Source organism: Arachis hypogaea, chromosome 14 (genome assembly GCF_003086295.3).
Source record: "Arachis hypogaea cultivar Tifrunner chromosome 14, arahy.Tifrunner.gnm2.J5K5, whole genome shotgun sequence".
In the NCBI taxonomy this organism is placed as follows: domain Eukaryota; kingdom Viridiplantae; phylum Streptophyta; class Magnoliopsida; order Fabales; family Fabaceae; genus Arachis; species Arachis hypogaea.
This window is the reverse complement of record NC_092049.1, coordinates 68,752,052-68,766,652: the sequence shown is the minus strand read 5'-3', so window position 1 is coordinate 68,766,652 and position 14,601 is coordinate 68,752,052. Positions and strand designations below refer to the sequence as shown.

Here is a 14,601-nt window from a genome sequence, read left to right as displayed (position 1 = left end):
CACAAAGCTAAGATGAGAGAGCCCCGTAACAAGCGCCGATTCACATACCTCAAGGAGCTGATCATGGGAAAATTCAAGGACTCAGATACCCCGGACTCCACTTCTTTTCCCAGCACAGGGAGCCATGATGGTCCCGACTGTGGAGATACTGCTACCAGCCCACCTTTGTTCTTGACAGATGGCACCGAGGACGGTGCAAAGTCTTAAGTGTGGGGAGGTCGGTCAGTACCTGACTTCCGAAGGTAATTTCTCTTCCCTAGCACCAACAAATTAGGATATTTAGTTAGATTTTTCTTTTATAGAATAGGATAAATTGCATAGTAATAGATTAGTTGCATGCATGTTCTGCTTGATTGAAAAGACAATAAGTTTCTTCTAAGACCCTATCTTTGGAACAAAATTTCACTAATTTTAATTAAAACTTTTATGTTAAAATTGCTTGAAGTTGTATTTGGAACATGATTTTTGAGCTAAAGAACACACAACCTGTGAGAATTGAGCCTTTATGAATGGTTACATTATTTAACCATAATTATTTTATTCTTGTGTGTTTACTTCTCTATGATTGTAATCTACATTTTGTTTCATCCTATATGTCCAATATTTATTATATTTATATGTTTGCACATGATTGAGGCCATTATTTGTTGAGCTTACTTATCCAAATTAAGCCTACCCTTTCAATTACCTTTTTTAGCCACTTTAAGCCTTTAAATCCCATTTGTTCTATATTTTACCACATTACTAGCCTTAAGCGGAAAAACAATTATATATCCCAAATTAAATCTTTGGTTAGCTTAAGATAGAATTGTGTGAGGCAATCAAATATCGGAAATTGAGGGGAACAAAGGATAATAAGGGAATGAGTCATGATAATATTATGGGAATTTGGATACCTACTCATGTGAAACTATAAGAATTAAAAATCTATGTGCATTGATAAGCTGTGTTATTTTTATGTTTCTATGTTTAAAAAATATATAGGTTGATACATGAGTATGGATGTGAAAGGGATTTCTGGGTAGCTAGGTATGAATTCTAAAGTTATATAGAATATATATATAGGTTATGTTAAAGCTTGGGTTAATTAGAGATTCAATTTATAAGCTTACTTAGCCATATATATATCCTCACCCTTACCTTGGCCCCATTACAACCTTGAAAAGACCTCATGATGTTTGCATTGGTATATTAAATGTTGTTGATTGATTAGGAGAAGAACAAAAATTACAGAGCATGATTAGAAAAGGATAGAGTGATGACCCTATACACTAGAGAGACTAGAGTGTACATACATCATCAGTGAGGGTTCCATGCTTGAATTTCTATGTTTCCTGCTTTCATGAGCTATCTTCTTGTATTTTTATCTGTTCTTACTGTATAAGAATTGAGTTAGTAGAATTTGATTTGTAATTGTTTTGAAGAGCTTACTTTTGATCAAGTGGACAAAGATCATATAGTTGCATTCATATATATAGGTTGCATTGCATTTCATAGGTTTTACATGTTCTTACTCATTCATTTTATCTCCTTCAACTAAGCATGAGGACATGCTAATGTTTAAGTGTAGGGAGGTTGATAAACCACTATTTTATGGTTTATATTGTGTTTAATTGTGTGCTTTTATCATGATCTTTACCTACTTATTCGTTAAATAAGCATGCATTTATAATTCCTTCCTAAAGTTATTGCATGATTGAAAACTTGCTTCCTAGAGACTTTTAATTATGTATTTTATTTATCTTTTATTCCATTCGATGCCGTGATCTGTGTGTTAAGTGTTTCAGGCTTTATAGGGCATGAATGAGTTGGAGATTGGAAAGGAAGCTTGCAAAAATGGAAGGAACACAAGAAATTGAGGAGATGACCAGCGAGAAGTGACGCGACCGCATGGATGACCCGACCGCGTGAAAGAAAGGAAATCGCAGTGACGCGGCAGCATGGATGACGCGACCGCGCGGCATGGAATAGCACAAGCGACGCGGCCGCATGGATGATGCGACCGCGTGGAAAAACAGAAAGCCGAATGACGCGGCCGCATGGATGACGCAACCGCGTGACATGCGCGATCTGCATAATCTGCAGAATCACTGGGGGCGATTTCGGGCCTTATTTTGACCCAGTTTTCGGCCTAGAAAAGCAGACTAGAGCCAGAGAACATGCAGAAACCAACAACAACATTCGTTCCGCATAGTTTTAGTTTTTAGATCTAGTTTTTTTTCTCCTCTAGGTTTTCTCTCTACACATTCATAGTTTTTAGGATTTGTTATGTTCATTGTTTTGCATTGGGATATTGAGAAGAGTTATTGCCTCATCAAGATTTTGACATTCTAGTTCGTTCTCTTTACTTGTCTCTTACCCTTCCATATTCCTTAATTTACTTAATTTTACTATCGGATTATTTTAGAATTTATTAATACAAGAATTACTTTTATTTTTAATTAATCTTTTGATCATTATTTATCATGTCTTTCTTTAATTCCCTTTCTTATGTTATGAATTCTTCATTTACAATGAGCGAGTAGTTCCCTAACTTGATGGGGAGTTGATTGAAAGAAACCCTTGAGTTAGGATGCTCAAGAGAAAGATTGTAATTAGGTTTATTGTTGGATTGTTCTCTAGTCACTCACACCAATCCTCCCAAGAGCGGATTGGAACTTGTGGATAGAACAGCATTCCAACTTGTTTAACTTTCCCTTACTTAGTAAGGGACAACTAAACATAATAACCCCCAATTATCAATTAATCTTGAGAGTACTGCAACAAGAATAGGGCTTCCAGCTAATCAACTCCCAATCAAGGCTTTTATTTAAATTTATATAAATTCTCTAATTTAATTTTCTGTCATTCAACTCAAATCTTTTTAAAAACATCTGATTAATAAAATAGCACACTTTTCTGTAACTCATTGGGAGACGACCTGGGATTCATACTCCCAGTATTTTAATTTTAATTTCTGTGACACCCTTCTAAATTGAAAAGCGGATTTCTGGTTGGTTGAGAACTATACTTGCAACGCATATTTTATAATCATTCTTAACTCGCCAATTTCTGCCAGCATCAATCATCTTCCCCATTCCCATTTAAGATTCTACAATTTATTTTCCGTCATCTATTTTCAGCTCTTTATTTCCAGCATTTACATTTTCTGCTATTTACTTTCCTGCCATTTAATTTCTTGCAACTCTCAAACCAAATTCTGCTTAGCTCAACTGGAACATTCCTCCAATTAAAGTTGCTTGACCAATCAATCCCTGCGGGATTCGACCTCACTCTATTGTGAGTTTTTACTTGATGACAATTCGGTATACTTGCCGAGGGAGATTTGTTAAGAGACAAGTTTCCGTGCATCAAGTTTATGGCGCCGTTGCCGGGGATTGATTTTGTATCAACAATGATTAAATTGGTGGATAACTAGATTGAGCATTTTCCTTTTGTTTGATTTAGTTTCGTCTGAGTAATTTACTTTCAGTTTTAGTTATTTCTTTCCCTTTACCTTTCACCCATTAGTGGTGTTACCTGCGTTTTGTTTTAATATTTGGTTCACTGACCCACTAACTATTTGATATATTGCATCACTCACAGTAACAGCATTTCTACAGAAAATATTGTCTGCATCTATCTTTCTTGCTTGTGCCATATTGGGTGTATGACAGGTAGAAGAAGCAGGGCTTCAACTTCCTTTGATTCTGAACCTGAGAGGACCTTCCTTAGATTAAGGAGGGAAGCAAGAGGGAAGAGAGTAGTTGGTGCTGAGGAAGAGGAGGAGTACTTTGCACCAGACATGGATGAGAATATGGAGAACCATCATGAAAAAGAGGCTCACAACCATGGCAGAGAAGGTCCAGCGCATCAGGCTGGACAAGAGAGAAGAGTTCTGGGTTCTTACATCAACCCAAATCCAGAAAACTGTGGAAGTAGCATCCAAAGGCCAACCATATATGCCAACAACTTTGAACTAAAGCCACATCTCATCACCCTTGTTCAGAACAATTGTTCATTCGGAAGAAGTGTCCAAGAAGACCCCAATCAACATCTAACCACCTTCCTGAGGATATACAATACTGTGAAGTCTAATAGTGTTCACCCTAACACCTATAGACTACTTCTGTTTCCCTTCTCACTCAAGGACAAAGCATCTAAATGGCTGGAATCCTTTCCAAAGGAGAGTTTAGCAACCTGGGAAGACGTGGTGAACAAATTCTTGGCAAGATTCTATCCTTCTCAACGAATTAACAGGTTGAGAGCTGAGGTACAAACCTTCAGGCAGCAAGATGGTGAGACTCTATATGAAGCATGGGAGAGGTTTAAGGACCTGACAAGAAGATGCCCGCCAGATATGTTCAATGAATGGGTGTAGTTGCACATTTTCTATGAAGGCCTTTCGTATGAATCAAAGAAGGCAGTAGACCACTCATCCGGGGGATCTCTGAACAAGAAGAAGACCATTGAAGAAGCCATAGATGTCATTGAGACTGTAGCAGAAAATGACTACTTCTATGCTTCTGAAAGAGGCAACACTAGAGGAGTGATGGAGCTGAACAATGTGGATGCACTGCTAGCTCAAAACAAGCTTATTACCTAGCAGTTGGCTGACCTTACCAAAAAGATGGAGAGGAATCAAGTGGCAGCAATCACCACCTCAGCAGCAGCTCAAGAAGGAGTGAATGAAGAAGTAGAGGGTGATCAGGAACAAGCCAACTACATTGGAAATTCACCTAGGTAGCACCATGACCCATACTCCAAAACATATAATCCCAGTTGGAGGAACCACCCAAACTTTGGGTGCGAAAACCAACAGGATCAAGGCCAAGATTAGAGACGCCACAACCCCAACAACAATGCAGCTCACCAACACTCCACACAGAGGTCATATCAATACCCACCTAACAACACCTCTCAACATCCATACCAAAGTCAAAATGGCCCTTCTCATCCTTCCAATCTCAACTCTCCATCATTGGAAGAAAGACTATCAAGGATTGAGACTCTACTTGAGGGCATATGTAAGGAAATCCAAGATAACAAGGTGTTCAAGGAGGAGGTGCGAGCCAATATCAAGAACCAAGGAGACATCATCAAGAGGCTGGAGTTTCAAGTGGGATACCTTTCTTAGAAGATCCCCAAACCTACTGATAGCTTCCCAAGTGACACAGAGAAAAATCCGAGAGGTGAAGCAAAGAAGGTCAGATGGGAAGATTGTAAGATGGTTACTATAAGTGATACGGAGACTGAGGAAGAGCCGAACAAACCATTAGAACAACCTGAAGATACATCAGCAGGAAAGCAGGAAGAGAATCATCAAGAAACCACAATCACGCAGAAGGAGCTGCTGAGACTCTATGCATCCTTTCCCCAAATACTCAATGGTGGTGTAGAGAAGAGAATATACTCATGGTTTCTTGACATGTTTGTATCTCTCTATGTAAACATACCATTCATCAAGGCCCTCCAACAAATGCCCTCATACATTAAGTATATGAAGGAGCTGCTAACCAGGAAAGGCTCACTCAAGGGAGGACAAACAATAGTGATGAATAAGGAGTGCAGTGCTCTCATTCAAACAGAGTTGCCTACAAAAAGGAAGGACCCAGGGAGTTTTCACATCCCCTGTGCCATAGGAGAAATACTGATTGATAAGGGACTCTGTGACCTGGGAGCAAGCATCAACTTAATGCCTCTATCTCTAATGAAGAAGCTGCAGATCAATGAGCTAATGCCCACAGACGTAGTCATCAGGCTGGCTGACAAAATTCAAAAACAAGCAGTGGGAGTGGTTGAAAATGTGTTGGTAAAAGTGGGGAACTATTTCCTCCCCACAGATTTTGTTATATTGGAAATGGAAGAGAGTCCCATCCACCCAATCATATTGGGAAGACCATTCCTAGCTACAGCCAGAGCACTCATAGATGTGGAGCGAGGAGAGCTAATACTGAGGATACATGATGAACAATTCGCATTCAATGTCTTCAAACCCTCACAAGAAGCAGACCAGGAAAATAAGGAACCAAGGAAAAATCACAACAAATCACTGCTGGAAGAAACAAGCACTGAAGTACAAAATGTACACCTGGGAATCCCCTTGGTTGATAAGCAAAATAGCCAGAAGGTGTCACAGCTAAAAGAAACTCAAGTAGAGCCAAAACCACCAGAATCATATGAGACCAGCAACAAAATCTCCCTAGAAAAAGAGACCACAAAGAGCAGCATAATAGCAAAAGAAACAAAGAAGAAGGCACCAAGGAGATGGGGTAACAAGAAGATCCCTACAGAAGATTTCTCTCCAGGGGATAAAGTGATCTCAGCTTACTTCCCAAATATTCCACCTCATCTCCCCACCATCCCATCTCAGCTACCCAAGGTTTTCACCATCAACAAAGTTCTCTCCCTAGAACATGTAGAGATCTTTGTTGAAGCCAATGGATATAGGTTTACTGCAAGAGGAGAAGATCTGAAGCACTACCAGCCACCCTGACAAAAGGCAGAACATCAAGCTAGTGATGCTAAAGAAGCGCTTCATGGGAGGCAACCCATGTTTTACATGCTTTTAAAGTAGTTAATAAAACAAGGTTCATGAAATTCAAATTAACTTTGACATATCCTTGAATGCAACATATAGTGAAGAACAAGTTTGGTGTTCAAGGAACACTAAGAGAACATGAATGCAACTCAGAGAATGTCACTCTTAGCACCTTGAACAAATCTTCTTACACCACAGTGCCACAAACGAAGTTTGGTGTCACCAATGTTGCATACATGGACATTTAGTTGGTTAGTTGGTTTGCACTCATGAATAGCAATTAGTAACTAGAAACAAAAATTTTAAAAAGTAGTTACTCTTTCTCTTCTTTTTTTTTTTAAATTTTGCCACCACTTTCCACAATTTTATTAATCATATTTCTTTTATTTTGTAGGAGAATTGATGGGACAATTGAAGGAGGATTCGGCCCCCACAAAAAGAGAGGACTATACATGTGTCTTCAAGGGGATTGCATTGGGAATTGTTGTCATGCAACATTGGAAGAAGAACAAGCTTGGAAACTGAACCTACCCCATCATAAAGTTGATGATCCTTGTGCTCATCCATTGCTAAACCCCATCCGTCCATCACACAACCACCCCATCAATCCACACCTTTCATTCACTCATCACTTTCCTGTATAAGTGATTCCTAGTCCGTACTCCCCTTCACATTCCAATTCCCATTCTTTAAACTTCACACCTTCGAAATCCAAATCCCTTCATCTCACCCTATCCAAACCCAACCGAATTCCACCATTTATCCACAACCCCTCAACACTTTCACACATCAACTCTTACTCATGGCATCATCGAGCTCCAAGAGGCAAAAGAGAAAGGAACTAGTTGAGGGCAGCCCTTTTGATGAAGGGAAATTCAAAACTGCATTCCATGAACTTGAATTTGAACGGATAAAGCTCAAAAAGATATTGCCTGAGTTAACATTCCAGTTCAATGAGGATGAATGCCCACAGATTCGAGAGAAGATTGAACAAAGGGGTTGGCAAAGGCTCACGAATCCAGAAGCAAAGATAAATGCAAAACCTCATCAAAGAATTCTATGCAAATGTGGTCAGAGAAGACAAAACTAAGGCCCCCACCTTCAAAAGTTATGTGAGAGAAACAGAGGTGGACTTCAGCCCCAATGCCATAACGAGGGTTCTTCAGCTGAAATCGCCACATTTTGATGAGCCCAGTTATCATGTGAGAATAAGTAATGGCCCCGACAATGATGAACTTGAAGAAATTGTGAATGATATGTGTGTTATAGGATCTGACTAGGAAAGGTATCCGGATAGAAGACTTCGGTTCATCAGGAGAGGAGACCTCATCCCGGAAGCCAAGGGATGGTTTGAGCTCGTGAGGAGATCTATCCTCCTAGCTGCAAACAATTCGGAGGTTAACACTACTCGAGCTACTATGGTACATTGCTTAATAAAGGGTGGAGGCATCAATGTGCACGAAATTATAGCTGAGGGGATTCAAGAGTCAGTCGAGAAGATTGATCCAGGTACTAGACTTTGGTACCCCAGCACCATTCTTAGACTGTGTACGAAAGCCAAGGTAGTCTTCGAGGACAACAATCCAAGTTGGGTAAACCCTGGAAGGTCAGTCACGTTACAGTGAATAACTTATGTGGCACCTGCCCAACAACAAAGAAGGCCTCAAATAGGGAAAAGAACATCACAAAAAGAACCTCATCCGGAAGAATACCAGCAAGAAGAGCACTATGATCCAACCAATATAAATCTGGGCCACATTCAAGGAGCCATTGAGGACTTGGCAAGGAGATATATGGAAGGGCAAGAGCAACAACTACACATTCAATCCCAAAGGATGGATCATCAAGAAGAACTTCTTTCTAATTGGATGAATCAACAAGGGGAGTGGCAGAAACAGCAAATGGAACACTACTCCCAGCTTACTCAAGCCATCAATCAAGTGACTGAAAGGCAAGAGCATCAAGATAAACGCCTTCAAAAACTCAACCAACGTCAGCTAGCTCAGACAAAGGCATTCAATGAGTTCAGCATACTTAATGAAGGATGGCAACTATATAGGGAGGAGTTCAACATAAACACTCAAGCCAAGTTGAACTATATGTATGGCCATATGCATAATCTACACTCTGCAATCCCTAGGTATGATGAGGTCCAAAAAGATCTCACAGAAGAAGAGGAAAGGAAGGTGAAACAGCAGAAGAAAACATTGAAAAAGAAGATGGAAGATGCTGGCTTCTGGAGAAAGTTGATTGGAAAAAGCAAGGGAAGTGGGAGTGCAAGCACTCAAGAAAAATTCAAAGAGGACAAACAAGAAGGAGAGCGCGAACAACCTCATGAGTAAAAGGTGGTGGAGTTCCCTCATTGTCCCATCTTTTTCAAGTATTAAATAAGGAAAATCATGTATGAAATAAAACATGCTTCCATGGTAGTTTAGGTTTTTCAATGCTGTCTTTAGTGCTTTTCTTGCCTTTTTCATATGTGTGCTGGTTCAAGTTACCTATCTTCATCTGCATCTTGCTTATTGTATGTTTGTCCTTTTAAGCTAAATAAAAAGAGATGTTATGAAAGACCAGAGTGGAGTTCAATTTGTGGAGTAAGTCCTTAAATTTGTGGTGTAGTAATCACTTAGCTAAGTTGGTTCACCAACAAGGTGGGAAGGCAACTATCTGTCCTGAATCATATGCTTGAAACACACCCCATGAGACTAGCTAAATAATAAGATCCCAGTAAGAAAAAGGAAAAGAACACTAAGAGTTGAAAAAGAAAGAAAGGTAATAAAGAATAAGGCTAGGCACCAAGGGCTTGAACCTTAAGGGATGTGTCTGTGGTGCTCTTGTACCAAGGATCTGCTTGGATGAATAAGTTCTTAGGAGTGCTTCATCACTTGGGAACTTGGGTTGACTAACCCGGGATTATCAACTGAAAATCCACAATCAAGAGCAACCTTACTACAGAACATTTAGTAACCCAAAGAGGTGCTAGACACCAAGACCTTAAGGAAAGAAAATAACAAACCATGTGCCTGTGGTGTGCATGTATGAGGGAGAGAGACTTGAGGGAGTAAGTTCTTAGGGGTGTTTCAACACCTAGCACCTTGAACCAACTGGTTCGGGAGTGTTGGCTGAAAACTTATCTTAAAGAGTCTCCCTCTCACAGAACACTTAGCCTAAGGATGCAATAAACCTTGGAAAGACAAAGGGATCAATAAATAACAGTCTCAAAGAGTGCCATCAAGTAAGTATTCCAAGGCATGATAAAGGTCTGAAAGACAGTAAAAGAATGAACCTAAGTTGCTATGCATGAAACCCCATAAAACCAAGGACATGACTTCCACAAGAATGATTCATTCATCTTGTCAGTTCATTCATCATTCTCTTGTTCCAGTACTTGCTTAGGGACAAGCAAGCTTTAAGTTTGGTGTTGTGATGCCAGGGCATTTTGGCCAGTTTCACTTACCTTTTCTTTATGGTTTTAGGGTAGTTTCATGCATTTTCTTAGGAAATAAGCAAGTTTTGGGTAAATAATCACTTACATCTTGATTCAAGCAAACATTGTGAATTTTACATGATTTCATGAGAATTATGCATGAATTAAATGACAAAATTGAATAATGCATGTCTCATAACTTGGATTAGAGCTTTGATGAACTTTATTGCTTGATTTCAGGACAAAGGAAGCAAAGAAGAACCACGTTAGTAGCCACGTTAGTCTAGCTAACGTGACCACTAACGTGGAATGGAGGCTAGCTTGCAACGTTAATGAGAAAAGTGATCGCCATTAATGCCTTCGTGAGCCATCATAGCCCACGTTAGTTGCCACGTTAACTATGTTAACGTGGAAGCTAACGTGGAAGAGAAGTAGAACTACAACGTTAGTGGTAAAAGTAAGTGCCACTAACGTTCCAAAGTGGCAGCTCGCCACGTTAAGAGTCACATTAATTCAGTTAACGTGAACTCTAACGTGGATGAGGAAGATAACGCCAACGTTAGTGACACTCACCTTTGTCACTAACGTTGGACTAAGCTCATATTTGCAACGTTAAGAGTCACGTTAACCTAGTTAACGTGGACTCTAACGTGGAGGGAGCAAGGAATCACCAACGTTAGTGACACTCACCTTTGTCACTAATGTTGGATTAAGCCACTATGAGCCACGTTAGTTGCCACGTTAATTACATTAACGTGGAAGCTAACGTGGAGAAGAGGGATGATGAGCCAACGTTAGTGACACTCACCTTTGTCACTAAAGTTGGAGATGGCTATCAATACCACGTTAGAAGTCACGTTAACCTAGTTAACATGAACTCTAACATGGGAAGTAGGGGCGTTTTGAAGCGTTAGTGACAAAGGTAAGTGTCACTAACACTCTCGAAGATTTAGCAAGCCTACGTTAAAGGCCACGTTAACTATACTAACGTGAACTCTAACGTAGGGAGAAAGGGGTACTCTCAACGTTATTGGAAAAGGTAAACCCCAGTAACGTTTGCGAAGAGCCAAGAAGCAACGTTAGTGGTCACGTTAGTGCCACTAACGTTGAAGTTAACGTGGACCATTTTTTGGGTTAAGAACGTTAGTGAAAAAGGTAATTGTCACTAACGTTCTCGACCCCACAGTTTCACTTAACGTAAACACCACTAATGCCCTAAGCTAAAGTCCATACCTACTGCACACTTTCTCTGCAAGCAAAGCTGAGCCCACTGAAGAAGATAACTGCTTCAACTCAAGATCCAAAGGCCCATATCCAAGACTTGAAGAAGGAACTAGAAGATCAGAAGAATAGTATAAATAGGGAGAACTTTGAACTAGAAATGAGCTTTTGGCATTATTAGAATTACACTCTGTATTTTTTACTTTCTCTGCAACTTCTAGTTTAATTTTTCAGAATGCATTCTCCATCTTTGTTTTCCATTCCCAGAGCTATGAACAACTAAACCCCTTTCATTGGGTTATGGAGCTCTGTTGTAATTTGATGGATCAATAATTGTTTTCATTATTCTTCTTCTTTCTTTTCCCTTGATTTTACTAGAAAGCTTTCAATCTTCATCCAATTGAGTAGTTATCTTGGAAAAGAAGCTATTCATACTTGGATCTCTTCGGAATCTTGGAAGAGGAATGAAGAGATCATGCTAGAAATGATTTCTCATGTTGGACCAAATTGGGGTTTGAATGGATATAGTGACATATAATCCTACCAACACTTTGATTTGGAAATACATATGGTATAATCAGTGACCATACCTCATCTCTTCTCATGAGCAATTGGACCAAGGAATTGGCTATTGATCAAGATTTGAGAGATTGAATTACCAAGGAATTGGAATTCAATCACTTAAGATTGCCAAGGAGATCAATGAATGCATTGATTGAGGAAGAGATGAAAATGAACTTGATCCAGAGGATGCAACATCTCCTAAGTCCAATGAACTCCCCATTTTTGATCTTACCCATTCTCTTTAATTTCTGCCAATTACTTCTATGATCATCTTCCCCATTCCCATTTAAGATTCTGCAATTTATTTTCCGTCATCTATTTTCAGCTCTTTATTTCCAGCATTTATATTTTCTGCTATTTACTTTCCCGCCATTTAATTTCCTGCAACTCTCAAACCAAATTCTGCTTAGTTCAACTAGAACATTCCTCCAATTAAAGTTGCTTGACCAATCAATCCCTGTGGGATTCGACCTCACTCTATTGTGAGTTTTTACTTGACGACAATTCGGTATACTTGCCGAGGGAGATTTGTTAAGAGACAAGTTTCCGTGCATCAATCTTTTACAGCAAATGGAAGCAGTAATAATATGTAGACATTCTGATCCACTTCTTTATCACGTACTGTGTCAGCAATTTCTAAGAACTGTGCCAGAAACTCAGTAGGTTCTTCCTGTGGAAGACCGGAATACTGGCAATTTTACTGCACCATGATAATAAGCTGAGGATTTAGCTTAAAACTGCTTGCTTTGATGGGAGGTATACAGATGCTACTCCCATATGCAGCTGTAACGGGGTTAGCATATGACCCCAGAGTCCTTTTGGACTGTTCATTTCCACTTATGTCCATGATGGAGGAAAGGAAATTGATATGAATTGCAAATAATTTTTTTTTAATTTTATTTAATTAAAAGTAATCGAATAAAATAAAACAAAATAAATGGAAGATAAAATAAAAGTTTTGAAAATTAAAAGAAAATGAAATAAATGCAAATTGAAAACTAAATTAATTAATTAATTAAAAAGATTTTGGAATTAGCAATCAGAAAGATATGATTGAAAATTATTTTGAAAAAGATATGATTGAGAAGATATGATTGCAATTTATAAAAAAAAGATATGATTGAAAAGATATGATTGAAGAAATTAAAAAGATTTGATTTTTGAAAAATATTTGAAAAGATCAATTTTTGAAATTAGAATTTTGACTTGACTAAAAAAAAAATATGATTTTGAAAATCTTTGACTAATTTTAATGCAAAATTTCGAAATTTATGAGTAAAATAAGGAAAAGATATTTTTTTTTATTTTTGAATATTAATGAGGAAAGAGAAAAACAACAAAATGACACTAAACTTAGAAATTTTAGATCAAAACAAAGAGAATAAACAAGAAAACTTTGAATGTCAAGATGAACACCAAGAACACTTTGAAGATCAAGATGAACACCAAGAACAAATTTTTGAAAAATTTTTTAAGTAAATAAAAGCACAAGAGACACCAAACTTAAAATTTTTAGAAAATCAAACACAAATTTTCGAAAATTTGATGGAAAACACAAAGAAGACACCAAACTTAGAATTTTTAAAGATCAAGAAAGAACTAAGAACATGCAAAATTGAAAAATTAAAAGAAAATAAAAGCATGCAATTGACAGCAAACTTAAAATATGAAACTAACTCAAATAAAAAGACTCAAATTTAGTGACTCTAAACCAACAAAAATAAATTATTCCTAATCTAAGCAACAAGATAAACCGTCAGTTGTCCAAACTCGAACAATCCCCGGCAACGGCGCCAAAAACTTGGTGCACGAAATCACAATCACACTTTTGCAATTCTGCACAACTAACCAGCAAGTGCACTGGGTCGTCCAAGTAATACCTTACGTGAGTAAGGGTCGATCCCACAGAGATTGTCGGCTTGAAGCAAGCTATGGTTATCTTGTAACTCTTAGTTAGGATATCAATAATTCTTAGATTTAATTGTAAAAAGTAAAAGAACATGAAATAAATACTTGTTATGCAGTAATGGAGAATAGGTTGAGGTTTTGGAGATGCTCTGTCTTCTGAATTTCTGCTTTCCTACTGTCTTCTTCTTCATGCACGCAAGGTTCCTTCCATGGCAAGCTGTATGTTAGTAGATCACCATTATCAATGGCTACCATCCATCCTCTCAGTGAAAATGGTCCAAATGTGCTATCACCGCACGGCTAATCATCTGTCGGTTCTCACTTATGTTGGAATAGGACCTTTTGCGTCTGTCACTACGCCCAGCACTCGTGAGTTTGAAGCTCGTCATAGTCATCCCTTCCAAGATCCTACTCAGAATACCACATACAAGGTTTAGACTTTCCGGATCTCAGGAATGGCTGCCAATAATTCTAGCCTATACCACGAAGGTTCTAATCTTAGATTAGAAACGTAAGAGATATGCACTCAAGCTATTGCAGATAGAACGGAGGTGGTTGTCAGGCACGCATTCATAGGTGAGAATAATGATGAGTGTCACAGATCATCACATTCATCAAGTTGAAGTGCGAGTGAATATCTTAGAATAGAAACAAGCGTGATAGAATGGAAAACAGTAGTAATTGCATTAATTCATCGAGACACAGCAGAGCTCCTCACCCCCAACCATGGGGTTTAGAGACTCATGCCATCAAAAATACAATATAAAATATGTAAAGTGTCATGAGGTACCAGATGAATCACTAAAAGTAGTTTTTATAATAAACTAGTGACCTAGGGTTACAGAAAATGAGTAAGCTAGAATAGTTAGTGTAGAAATCCACTTCCGGGGCCCACTTGGTGTGTGCTTGGGCTGAGCATTGAAGCTTTCACATCTAGAGACCTTTCTTGGAGTTAAACGCC

At 38.6% G+C, this 14,601-nt stretch overlaps 1 non-coding gene across 1 annotated transcript; it reads right to left on the bottom strand.

Moving 5' to 3' along the window:
* Nucleotides 1-4,237: 4,237 nt before the first annotated feature.
* On the bottom strand, nucleotides 4,238-4,344 carry LOC112745323 (small nucleolar RNA R71). The gene has a single exon (XR_003173258.1). It is a non-coding gene; the product is annotated as a small nucleolar RNA R71 (small nucleolar RNA).
* Nucleotides 4,345-14,601: the final 10,257 nt, after the last annotated feature.